A 14,274-nucleotide genomic window follows, 5' to 3' on the forward strand; every position below is an offset into this window, starting at 1 on the left:
GGATACCTTGTCCGGTGGAGACTTTGCCACTAGTTAATGGTTGAGATTTGGTGATTTGATCCCAATTAGGGAGCCACATGCACAACATCCACACTAGTATAGGTTTTTAGGCCTAGCATATGAAGCTAGGTATGGTTTAGCCTCATCTATTAATAGTTTAAATGGGTGATAGGTCTGATAGGAAAAATATTCAATGGTATATAGATAATCAAAGGTTTATACAATAGTGACCATTGTTACCAACCAAAAAAAAAAAGTTATGTCATTGTCAACATGATATTTCAAGGAAATTTATCAATTCAAGGTCTCTTGAAGGGCCTATAATGGTTAGAGTTCCTATAGAATTACATCAAACCTCAAGAATAGAAAAAGATGGTTATTATAATAATCATTTTATAGTGCATAGTCAAGAGAGATATAGAAAGCTTTTAAAAATATGCAGCCAAAAAGGCACAATATAAAAATATTAAAAATTCACTAATGATGATAGAGCCTTAGTTTTAGAAAGAGGCAATTCTATTAAGAGTATAGGTTGACTTTGAACATATCAGAGGATAGTATAGCTGAAAGGGGATAGTGATACTTTGTTTTGATCAAGCATTATAGTCCTACTCATTATGAAATGATAGTCTCTTGTTTGAAGAGTAGTTTGACAGTCATAAGTGAAAAAGAAAACAAGTAAACAATAATAATTTTTTGAGGGAAGAAAAAAGTCATTACAAGAACATCAAGTATAAATACATTAGTTTCTAGTTCTAGTTGCCCAATGATGTGTACTCTTTCATTGGAGGCACGTGACTTAAATATTCTCCATGGATTGCAATCAATAGAGGTATCATATAATAAAACAAATGCAAATGCTATGTATCATTAGAAAAGGTTATGTAAATAAAATCCTGAAACCATTTGGAATGATCCACTACTGAAATTGAATGAGGATCAAATTGTAGGGACTTGTAAGCATGTTCAAGTCTCTTGGAAATGTCATAATCTTGGAGAATATCTATAATTCCAAAGTACAACACTACATCATAATCCTAACCAAACAATTCCCCTTCTGGATGAGAATCTAGATCAATTTTCAAGTATTTGCAAGTTGCCCTAGTAGGCATGTTCACACCTATCCTTATTCCCAGCCTTGTTGTTCTTGGATGGGATTAGTATTTTCCACTTGAACACCAAACTCATCAAATTTGGGGTTTTAAAGAAAATTCACATGATGAATGTGCATCCATCAAAGAACTCTTTCATTAAAAAGGAGTACCATATCATGGTGCCCAAAGATGAAGACCTAATAAAAGACTATAATCCATTATTCTCTCTACTTCTAAAATGTTGCAATTACACTTGGTTTGTTTTAGAAGTGCCTAACACCATTTTGGATCAAGCTAAAATACAAACTCTAGATCTAGATCCTTGAGAGTTGTAGTCTGATCAATTTCAAATTTGTCTATTGACAAACCTTGAGATGAGCCTTTTAGATTGAACCACCTATGCATGTGAAGCTCTGAACATAACATATTTCCCATAACTATAACTTGGACCTTTTTTTCCTCCTGTTGCTATGATACTATGTAGACCAAAAAAAATAGTGATCAATGTACTTTTATAAGTATGAAGATGATTATAGTAATTTGGCAGCATACAAAGAGGTACCTTTATATTTTTACATTATCTTTATCATGAACTGATCATCATGAGAAAGATAAAAAATAGTGCCACTGTTTCATAGAGAGGAGAGTTCTTATAGAGCATCATTTCCAAAAATAGAAATCATATAATTAGTTGCATCATTTTTGAAAAAGTTCTCGAAGATGCCTGAAAACCATTGGGTGGTAGTCCTTCCATTTGAAGTCAATAGAATGATGAGGGGGGTGTATACTAAACCCTTAGGTGGAAATCACATCCATACACTTCCTTTGGGATCAAAATTAGTAGGGACAATCTCTTGTTTGTGTATGGGATAGATCTTTCCTACAACATACTAGATTCCCAACTAGAGATTAAGCATTAAGTCATAATTTTTGTGCTCCTTATAAATAATTTCACCTAGTCTCTTACTTTCATTTGGCTTTCATTTATTCCCTTTTTTCATAGCCTTGGAAGACACATTTATTCTAGATACCTCAATAATTAATACTCCTTGAATATATTATCTCTCAATAGTAGATTGCACAGGAAAGTTTTTGGGATCACAAGTTCTAATACCCTCATCATTATCATCAAATTCCTCACTAATTGAGCTTCTTATCCCATTAAAGGGAAAGGTTCCTGCTATTTTGGATTCAAGGGTTTTTGGGATGTTGTTTCAGAGCTAGGGGCATAAGAAGTATTCAAATAAACCTCAAAATTAGACATAGAAGAGCTTCTCAGTCATCATTGGAGAGATCATCATGCTGATTCAAATTGGATGGTGAGGATTTCGAAGTGTGACATAGCTTGGTCTGATTCCACATGTAGGATAAAATGTACCTTTCCCATATTTGAGCCCATTACTCCAAGTCCCCATGTAATAACTTCCATCTGCCCATCTATAGACTCCATGGCCATGCTTTAACTTATCAAGGCATTTCACATCATATTTATCCCCATTGGTCTGACTCATAATATCTGTTCCACACATTAATCTGCATCACCATTTTCCCAGATATTCATAACTGCTCTCCCAAATATACTGACCCTAGCCTTCCTTAACACCATGCTTCCAACAACCTTCATAAAAATCACCATTCTTGAGGGATTTATGACCATAGCCATGTTTTTCATTCAACAACCACTGTGAAATATATTTCTATTTCTAATTTCTTTTCTACTAGCCTATTGAAGGCTTCTATATTGCTTCTAATTGTCTTGTTATTATAATAAGCATAGAAGGCACTTCCTATATGTTTCTTAATTTTTTTAATCCCAAGCCATAATCTACCAAATTAATGTTTAGTCAATCTTAATGGTTTTAGTTGCAAGGAGTGATACCTTTTTATCCCAATATCGGGTTGGAAAGTTTGTGATTATCTTGGCCATTTCTAGAAATTCTATAGAGTCAAGAGGAGTTCAACAACATACTTATTTTGTAGAACATTCTGAAAGAGAATGGAAACAACCTTCTCTATGCATTTGTGACTAGAAGTGGGGGTAGTCTTCTATGCATTTGGGGCCAAAATACCTATAGATTATTTTAAAATAGAATTGTTTGAATTATGAATATTAAGGGAGGGTATTAAAATATTGTATGTTTCTTTGATGGTCATCTTAGTTGTCTTAGTTACTCTATGAAATTTCCTATTCTATCTTTAGTTCATGATTTTTTCATTTAGAAACATAGTCTTTATAAATCTATTTAAGGAGCATTTGTCTCCTTTATTTAAAATAACATCAACAACACCAATTTATAATAACAACTCAAATCAAACCTATAATTTTCTACCTATTTGGTGGTGTTTAGTGGATATGTGTATGTATGTAACTATTTAGTAACCTTTAGGAAGTTTTCTTACTAGTTGGAAGAGTTTTGAAGGGTTTACGATGTCATTATAACCTTCAATCACACTAAAGAAGAAATGAGACCACATTTCCTATCATACTAGGCCTATAAGTTATTATATTCCTTTCCTATAGGAGACTTTCTGTGAGTGCTAAGTGTGGATGGAGCTTTTAGGAGTTATTAAGAAGTACTCTATGCAAGATTAGTTAGTAGTTGGGAGTTGGCATGGTAGAATTAGACTTATAACTTTTGGAAATAGTCCTCTATCTACTCAACCACATCATATCAGATCTTCCATATCTCTATCAATGATATTTGGACTCATTTACCTTCACAAGAGAGAGTTTGAAAAGTGTTTTTCATCTTACATTAGATGGGTATCAAGTTTAGTCCTTTTAAATGTTTGTTATTTTGACTTTGAAGGCTTGTTGGGTGATTTCACTCACTATTCTACCTGTAGTAGTGTATGCACTATCTATACTAGATGTGCAACATCTAATGTAATCACTCATCTTAGATATTTTCTACTCAAGCATTGCCTTTGTTCTTTATTTTGGTACTTTGGAAACATTTTGGCAATCTAACAACAGGATGCTCTTTACTAGTTTAATGAAAGAAGTATATTGGCATGGTTTAGTAGAGGGATAAATTAAAAAGGGTTTGTATTTACAAAGTTCTTTAAATGACCATGTTAATGTAATAAGGTAGTCTGATATGTTTCAACGTTACAGAAAGGGTCAGATGTTGTTAAAAGAATAAATCATGACATAGTTTTCCATAAGATAAACCCTCCCAAAGTTGGTTACATGAGTAGTTAATCAATGTTGTTATTAGTTCCCAATAATGGGATTTATTTCTATATTCTTGTAATGGTGAAAATTGGAGAAATGAGTGAATGTGTCTCATTTAAAAATAAATAAAATAAGGAGTTCCATGCAAATTGGTTCTTTTGGCCCATGGTAACAATCTAATTTATTGTGATTTTAATGGTTGAATGTTACTAGTTTTTAAAGGATAAGCCATTAGGACATTTTTTGCATTTAACTAACAAAATTTTGTGAAAGGTGGTATTTGATTCCATTTTTATTCATGAAAGTTATATGAGTTTGAACAAAATTTATTAAAACCTTCACCGAGGCTGGTAGTCATAATAAAACATAGCCCTCTTACCTTTACAACATGTAATAAGACCATGGAATTGGTAAAAATAATGGGGATACAATTTAATCTAGTTTTTGAATAAGCACAAGAACCTATGCAAGTGGTGACACATGTTTTGGATGGAGAAAGAGAGTAGTTTGCTGAAGGTTAATGAAAAACCATCATAGAAATATTGGGCACTTTTGCAGGGGTCATATCTCCCAAATCCACTAGTTGGAATTTTCTCATCTTTTGATATGTGGTTGAGGAGAAAATTATGAAAAAGATAATTGGTTGGATTGAGGAAAGAAGGTCTAGTTTAAAATTAATGAATGTGTGTAGGTGTATATAGTGGACAACAAGAAGACACTTTTTAGATTAGTAAGATGAATCTAATGTGTGTCTTAGAGTATGAAAAAATCCAAGGAAGTATATAAATAATTTAACTTTATCCTAAAAGTGTGTTAGGATAGAAACAACCACTTGAATGCATTGGTTATGTAAGGTGTTGCCCAAGCTGTGACAAGAATACATTTGTGTTGTGGGGATTTGTGAAAGTAGTTGAGTTTTCTATTGTGACATGTTGGGGAATAAAGTATCTAATCTAGGATCCTTCATAAGTGATGCAGGAGCATCCAGGGTGTAAGGGAAATCCTGTATCACCCAAAAATATGCTTAGAAATAGTTTCTATTTAATATGTTTTTATTTCTAGATACCCATTTTGGTCAAATAAAGGTTCCAACTCTCACAGTTCCACTATTAGTTTTCTAGGTTAGAGTTTTTAAGCACCTTGGGATACATGTAAATGCAAAAAATAGGTGATTTTGTAATAAAATCAAAATTATGATGAGTTAGAGGATGTAATTTGGAGGGATGATTATACTTGTAATTTAAAACACTCCAAAAAAGGAACCAGGTCAAAAGACTTTATAGTTAGAAAGTTATTACAGTTTTAAGTTTCTTGGAGACCTCCTAAGAGAGCTTCAAAGTTAGATATGGGGCACTAAATGGCCTTGTATAGGGCTGAAAAATGGGGGATGAGAAAAGCTGGTCCATAGGGCTGTAGAGCACTTTGAGAGCTTTCAAGAAATGTAAATAGTTCATCAATCAGAGTCCCAGTTGAAAAGTTATGCCTTCTAGAAGTTGGACTACCATTTTTAGATTCTTCTAATTTTACACCGACTTCTAACGTGACTTCTAGAAACTTCTATTTTGGGGGTGGATGCCAAGTAACATATTCTAGAATGTATTCCTAAACCTAAACAAATTGGGGTCTATTTAAGAACATTTTTGGCATTGTACAGGCAGTTCCTAGTGGAGTTAGAGAGAAGGTACTATGTGGAGGATTTCTTTCTCTAGAATCATACTATTGTAAGCCCATAGGGAATTTTTCATTGATAATAATATTTCTCTTTCCATGTGTGTTCATTCTAGTATTTGGTTGTGTCTCCATCAAGAGGTATCATAGTATGTTTTCCTGAGTGTGTAGATAGAGTGCCGACTGTGTGGTTGTGGGTTTGAGAAAAGAAGATGCCTCCACAAAGGGAATGTGGTGGAAGGGCTAGAGTTTTTACTTTTGAGGTTAGATCTCTCTAGAGACAAGTTCAAGCATTGTAGGAGGAGATATGTAGAGGATTGAATGTTTTTGCAGGCAATGAAAGTGAGGAAGAAAATGAAGAAGAAGAAAATATTGGATAGGAAGGAGAAGGTGAAGAGGAAGTCCTAAATCAGCCAGAGGAGAGGCTTTTTAGGGCCATTTCTAAGCTTGGAAAAATACCTAAAATTGATGTGGGTATGTTTTTGAGAACTCCAAACCCAGATGAGTTGATCGATTGGATCAATGAACTAGAGGAGTATTTTGAGTACAAGGATATTAGGGACCCAGAGAGGGTTAAGTTTGCAAAGGCCAAAATGAAAGGCCATGCCAAAATTTGGTGGCAAGAGATTCAACTAGAAAGGAATAGAAGAGGAAAGGAGAAAATTACAAGGTGGGATCGCATGGTGGACAAACTAATGAAGCGGTTCATTCCTATTGATTACAAGCTTGATTTGTTTAAGAAAATGCAAGGGTTAAACTAAGCAGGAAAATCTATCCAAGAATATATAGAGGAATTTTATCAAATTCTTATTAGGGTAGGGCATGCAAAAGCTAATAAGGAGAAGGTTGCTCATTATCTCAGTGGGTTACGACCTAGCATTCAGGAGGAGTTAAGTTTGGTTAGAATGACTAGCATTGAAGAGGCATACTAGTTTTCCCTATGAGTTGAAGAGAAGCTAAAAAAAAAGTTTGATGGAAGGAAAAGAGGGCATGGTCAAGGAGGAAGGGGTGGTGGTAGGTCATTTGGAGGCCAAAATGAGACCCAGAAGAAAAATGAAGATGTGGGTACCAACAAGAACTAGAGGAATGAGGGTTTCAAGTGCTCCCATGATCAAATCTTTGGATATCATAGAGGAAGAGGTAGAGGAAGTGGACAAGGTTCAAGAAGATGAGGCTTATATGGTACCTATTTTCATTGCAATGAAGAAGGTCATTGTGCATTTGAATGTCCTCAATGATAAGGAAGAATAGATAGGTGAGCTGATGGTTAAGCAAAGGTTTCTCATGTGGATGAGAATGCATAGTCATTACATTCTGAGGATGTAGAAAGAAGAGATATTCTCATAAATGAAAGGATCTTACTAAGTAGTGAGACTGAACCCTATTAGATTACTTGGTTGAAGGATGATCATAAGGTCCTGGTTAGTGAATAGTGTTTGGTGAAGTTCAAGATTGGGAGTTACCATGATGAAGTTCTTTGTGACATTATTCTAATGGATGTCTACCATTTATTATTAGGAAGATTGTGGCAATTTGATAGGCATGCTGTACATGATGGTCATGCAAATACATACTCTTTGACAAAGGATGAAGTTCACCAAAAACTAAAGCCCTTGATAAAGGAAGGTGAAAAGGTATGTAGTAGTGCCAAGATGTCTTGTTGATGGAAGAATTTTTTTGGATGGTATGAAACATCGACTTATGTGTTATGCTTTGATTCCTAGAAGAGATAAGGAAGGTAGTAGTGAAATTCCACCTGAAGTTTAAGGCCCATTAAGTGAATATGGAGATGTCATCTTTGATAATGTTCCAAAAGAGTTGCCACCAATAAGGGAGATCAATCATCAGATAGATTTAATCACTAGAGCTAGTTTTCTTAAAAAGGCTACCCATAGGATGACTCCTACTAAAACTGAGGAGCTAAACAAACAAGTTTAGGAGTTGTTGAGGAAGGGTTTGATTTGAGAGAGCTTGAGTCCATGTGTAGTACCTACAATACTGGAACCAAACAAGGATGGAGAGTGGAGAATCTGCACAGACTCTCGAGCTATAAACACAATAACCATCAAGTATCAGTTTCCTTTGCCAAGAATGGATGATCTTATGGATTGCTTGAGTGGAGCTTAGTACTTCACAAATATAGATCTCAAGAGTGGCCATCATCAAATACAGATATGAGAGGGAGATGAGTGGAAGACTACATTCAAGAACAAAGAGAGTCTATATGAGTGGTTAGTCATGCCCTTTGGACTGACCAATGTGCCAAGCACCTTCATGTGGCTTATGAATGAGGTACTAAAGAAATTTTTGGGAAAATTTTTTATTTTCTATTTGGATGATATTTTAATTTTCAATAAGAATTTGGATGAAAATTTATTGTACATTCATAGTGTCCTTGAAAGGTTGAGGGAAGAGAAAATGTTGATTAATTTGAAGAAATGTAGCTTTGTAAAAAAATATTTAGTCTACTTGGGGTTTGTTGTATCATCTAAAGGTCTCAAAATGGATCCAGAGAAGGCAAAGGCCATCTTAGAATGGCCTACTCCAAGGTCTGCTATTGAGGTAAGATCATTTCATGGACTAGTTAGTTTTTACAAGAAGTTCATTAAGAATTTCAATGGCATATGTGCACCCTTGATTGAAACAATAAGGGGGAATAGGAGAGAGTTCAAGGGGACTATAGCTGCTATAAGGAGTTTTGACTTGTTGAAGAAGAAGGTGACAAAACAACCTGTTTTGACACTTCTTGATTTTAGTAAAGTGTTCTAGGTAGATTTTGATGCTAGTGGTAGTGCTATTAGGGTTGCATTGAGCCAATAAGGTAAGCCTATTACATATTTTAGTGAAAAATTGAATGATGCAAAGAAGTATTCTATTTATGATTAGGAGTTTTATGCAATCATTCAGGCCTTAAAGAAATGGAGACATTATTTATTGCTGAAAGAATTTGTCTTGTATATTGATCACCAGGCATTGTAGTACCTAAAAAGCCAAGGTAAATTGAACGAGAGACATATGAAGTGGGTAGAGTTCATGTAGAGCTATACATTTGAGTTGAAACATAGAAGTGGAAGGTCTAATAGGGTTGTAGATGCATTGAGTAGGAGACAGTTGTTGCTGGTAGTAATGCAGCTTGAAGTGGTTGGGTTTGATGAACTCAAGAATCTATACCCAAAGGATCCTAATTTTGCTGAAATGTGGAAGGCTTGTAAAGAGCCTATTACTATAGATAGAATAGGTGGCTAGATTATTTGATTCAAGATGGTATGCTATTCAAGGGTAGCCAATTATGCATTCCAAGGAGTTCCATGGGGGAAAAAATTGATCAAAGAGAAACATAGTAGGGGAATGACAGGACACTTTGGTCAAGATAAGACCATTGCCATTCTTAGAGAACATTATTTTTGGCCTCAAATGTCATAAGATGTGAAGAAACTTGTGTAGAGTTGTCAAGTATGTTAAGTAGCCAAAGGATTTAGTCACAATATTGGACTTTATCGACCATTGCCTATTCCATCAAAGCCTTGGGAGAACATAAGTATGGATTTTTTTCTTGGATTGCCAAGGACACAAAGGGGTAATGACTCAGTATTTGTGGTGGTTGATAGGTTCTCCAAGATGGCACATTTCATCCCATGCCACAAGACTCATGATGCTGTACATATTGCAGATTTTTTTTTCAAAGTAGTGGTGAGACTACGTGGTCTCCCAAAGAGTATTGTTTCTAATAGAGATACTAAATTTGTGGGATATTTATAGAGGACTTTATGGAAAAAGTTGAGGACAGAATTGAGGTTTAGTTCTACACATCATCCGTAGTCTGACAGATAGATTGAAGTGGTAAATAGAAGTTTGGGCAATTTGCTAAGGTGTTTAGTGGGAGATAAGCCCAAGGGATGGGATTTGATTTTGCCACATGTAAAATTTGCTTACAATAATTTTGTAAATAGGACTACTAGTAGATCACCATTCCAAATTGTGTATGGAAGTAGTCCAAGGACTGCACCAGAATTGAGGAAAATGGAGCAAGGGGAGAGGACAAGTGTTGAGGTAGAAGAATTTGCTGAACATATCAAGAGCCTACATGAAGAGCTCCATACACACATCACCAAGATGAATCAATAGTATAAAGCTAGGGCAGATCAAAGGAGGAGACATAAGGAGTTTTGAGTAGGGGATCTAGTTATGGTACACTTCTGAAAGGAATAGTTTTTAGTGGGTACTTACAACAAGTTGAAGATGAAGAAATTTGGCCCCTATAAAATTTTGAAGAAGCATGACTCAAAAAATGCATATGAGTTGGAGTTACCAGATGGGATTCACATTTCTCCTATCTTCAACATTGTAGACTTAATAGAATATCATGATGATGGTATAGATGAGGGGTTGATGCTGGAACCATGTCCAATTCCTACTTCTAAGAAGGAGGAGATAGAAGAGATTCTTGATAGTTGTGTGGGCAGGAGTACCCAAAATAGGCAGTATGAAGAGTACCTATTGAAGTGGAAAGGACAAACAATAGAGGACTCAACTTGGATATTAGTAGCAGATGTTTCCCATTTTAGTTTTCCTCTACCATAAAGTGACAGGGTCACTTTTCAATCTACCTTAGGTGTCTGATGTAGGAGCATCCAATGGTGTAAGGGCAATCTTGTATCACCCAAAAATATTCTTAGAGATAGTTTCTTTTTAATTTAAAAATTTTTTTGGATACCCATTTGGGTCAAATAAAGGTTCCAACTCTCACAGTTCCACTATTAGTTTTTTGGGTTAGAGTTTTTAAGCACCTTGGGATATGTGTAAATGTAGAAAATAGGTTATTTTGTAATAAAGCCAAAATTATTATGAGTTAGAGGGTTTAATTTTGAGGGATGATTATAATTGTAATTTAAAACACTCCATAAAAAGAACTAGGTTCAAAGACTTTACAGTTAGAAAGTTATTGCAGTTTTAAGTTTCTTGGAGACCTCCTAAGAGCACTTCAAAGTTAGAGATGGGGCACTAAAAAGTCTTGTATAGGGCCAAAAAATGGGGGATGTGTTAAGCTTGTCCATAGGGCTATAGAGTAGTTTGAGAGCTTTCTAGAAATGTAAACAGTTTGTCAATCAGAGTCTCGGTTCAAAAGTTATGACTCCCAAAAGTTGGACTACCATTTCTGGATTCTTCTAATTTTACACTAACTTCTAATATGACTTATGGAACCTTTTATTTTGGAAGTGGATGCCAATTGGCCTATTCTAGAATTTATTCCTAACCCTAAATGAATTAGGGTCTATTTAAGAACATTTTTGGCATTGTAAAGGTAGTTCTTAGTGGAGTTAGAGAGAAGGTACTATGTGGAGGATTTCTTTCTCTAGAATCATACTATTGGAAGCCCATAGGGAATTTTTCATTGATAATAATATTTCTCTTTTCTTGTGTGTTCATTCTAGTATTTGGTTGTGTCTCCATCAATAGGAGAGGTGTATGGGAATTCTAGAATGAGAACTAATAAGGGTGAGGTGTGATTATCATTTAAATGTTGATATGTGAATGTAAAGGCTAATTAGTGAATTGGGATCCTAGAGCATGTTGAGTTACAAGTATGGTGGATTTGAGTCGTGTGGTGATATTTTGAGGATCTTATGATTGCATGTGGTAGGAGAGTGATTGAGGGAGTCGATAATGATGTTCCTTGTTGAGAAAGAGTTGTTTACTATCTTCTTTACAATTTTGCCTTTGTAAGATCAAAACACTTTGATGAGAGGTGTTAGAGCATTATTATTGGGAATGATGGTTGTGTTGGTTATGTTTCCATACCAATATACTCCTCTAAATGTTTTTCATCTTATTTTGACATATGGTGAGATGGCTACTGCATTTTGAGAAAACAACTTTAGTAACACTTAACTTTCTAATAAATTCTGCATAAAACATCTATTTATCAAGAAACCTTTGAGCACTAAGAAGCTTTTTGTTTATTCATTATGCATTAGAAAATTATAAATGACAAAACTATGCTCATTTTGTAAGTTTGAGGAACTAGAAGACTAAGTAAAAAGCTATGATATCAAAGTAGTAGTCACAATCAATGGAAAAATGCCATTTTTTGCTAAGCTTTAATTCTTTAGAATGAAATCTACCTTTTGCTACTCAACAAGACACTATATTTTTGCACTCTTGCTACTCCTTCCAGATTGTTAAAAGAAATTCCACATATCTGGAGGTTGGCTTGGCATGATCTACAATATTGTTATATGATAATGTACTCCTATGGTTGATATGATCAAGTTAATGCCCCCACTTCATTATAGAGTGATGCATTGGGTTATTTTTGGCTCAATAACAAAGAGGGATCTAACCTCACCATGCCTATAGTTTGGCCTAACAATAGAAGGGAAAGACCTAGATAATTCTACCATGCTCAATAATATGGCTACCTAGATAATCAAATAGCTACCTGAATTACATTGGCCATTAACTTCAAATCAATTTGGACCCTTCATTGTGCAAGATAATGTTAAAATTAATATGCAATTTTTATTGAAGATATGGTGGAATCTTACATGTTGCTTCTACATTTTGCATGGTTTCTACTTTTCATAGTTAAGTAAAAGTTCATTAACTATAGGAGAAATGTGAAGATGAATGATAATTTCCATGTTCATGCCTTTTATTATTTGTTGATTTCAAGTTACAAGGTAGGGTTAGTCTAGACTTGATTAAATGCTAATTTCAATTGTGGATGTTCATTTGGATGTTTCGGTATTAAGCATTCAAATGAAAGAGTATAATATGAAGATATTTTGTGTTCCCTTTGGAGATTACATCATCTTTGTTAGTTTTTTAATTTGGAAAAGAGAGGATTCACTTATCTAAGCATCATCCATTGATATCATTGTCCCTAGGAATAGAGTAGATTTTCAAATCCTTTATCCCATTTGAGATTTATTTGAAGTCAAGTTAGTATTACTAGTTCTCGCCAATTTGAGGAGAGACGTTGATAAATTCCAAGATAAATAGTGAAGTCCTCATGTGATAACCTACACATGACATCATTTAACTGAGTTATATCCAAAAAAAAGTTGTACAAACATATTGCAAACCTTGGGGCTGATTCATTTGATCACATACTTGCCATATTCTTTAGCATTTGGAATTCTCTTGTTCAAGAGAGGATAGAATACTTGATATTTTATTCTGCATGTTAAAGTGGTCACAAAATTCACATCAATGTCACATTCTAGAAAGATATCCATGAAAAGGAAGACCCACCATTTTAAGGAAATATTCTTGTCAATAATCACCTATTCTTGCTCTATCCCACCACATCCAAGATAATACTATCAGGCAGTGGCTCCATAAATCATTGTTGACACATGTCATAGTGATGGCATAATTGAAATACAAGAGAGGATAGAATACTTGATATTTTATTCCACATGTTGAAGTGGTCACAAAATTCACACCAACAACACATTGTAGAAAGATGTCCATGAAAAGGACACTAGTACAAAAACATCAATAGGCGACTAAAAGAACTACTAAAATTTGTATATATTTGACTAAGATCAGTCATGTGACTAATAGTAGTTGATATCAAATCATTTATAATGCTACTAAATTTACTACTAAATGATTTAAGTCACTTATTTGATCATTGATTTTGATAATTGGTTTAGTCACATATTCAGTGGTATATTTAAGCACATATTTAGTCATATATTTGATAGTTGATTTAGTCACATATTTAGTGGTATATTTAGTAGCATATTTAATCACATATTTAGTATATTTACTCACATATTTGGTAGTGTATTTAGTAGCATATTTAATAGTATATTTGGTCACATATTTAGTATCATATTCAATAGCATATTTAGTCACATATTTGGGAGTGTATTTGGTCATAATAGAGCACGATGGAATCGAACCACCATCCTGCTTCTTGTAAAGAAGGTGCTCTTCCATTGATCCAAAACCCTTTAAATGATACATAACAAATTATTATTTGTTTCATTTCATTCTCAATATAGCATCCAAAAATGTTATGGACCTATATTTCTTGAAATGGAGGCAACAAGGAAACATCCAATCAAAGTGATAGTTTAAAGACTCGTTTTATTTCAAAAAATAATTCTAGCTTGTCAAACTTAAATCATCTAGAGGAAAAGGGAACTAGGGTAATAGATTTTAAATTTTAAATCTATTATTTAATTTTTATTTACAATTAATTCCTATTTCAAAGTTTCTACATCACACAAGCCTAGGCTTGTACTTTGACTTGTTTTTGTCATCACATGTTGCTGGGACAAGATTAGATAATTCCAAAATTATGGCTGGTTTGTTTGCCTT

The 14,274-nt window shown here is 34.2% G+C and overlaps 1 pseudogene; it reads right to left on the reverse strand.

The window, feature by feature from the left end:
* Positions 1-1,388: 1,388 nt before the first annotated feature.
* LOC149576412 (phosphatidylinositol 4-phosphate 5-kinase 9-like) lies at positions 1,389-2,011 on the reverse strand (annotated as a pseudogene).
* Between the last annotated feature and the right edge of the window lie 12,263 nt (positions 2,012-14,274).

This window comes from Cupressus sempervirens, chromosome 1 (genome assembly GCF_028749045.1).
Source record: "Cupressus sempervirens isolate cs-2001-9-10 chromosome 1, ASM2874904v1, whole genome shotgun sequence".
NCBI classification, from domain to species: Eukaryota; Viridiplantae; Streptophyta; class Pinopsida; order Cupressales; family Cupressaceae; genus Cupressus; species Cupressus sempervirens.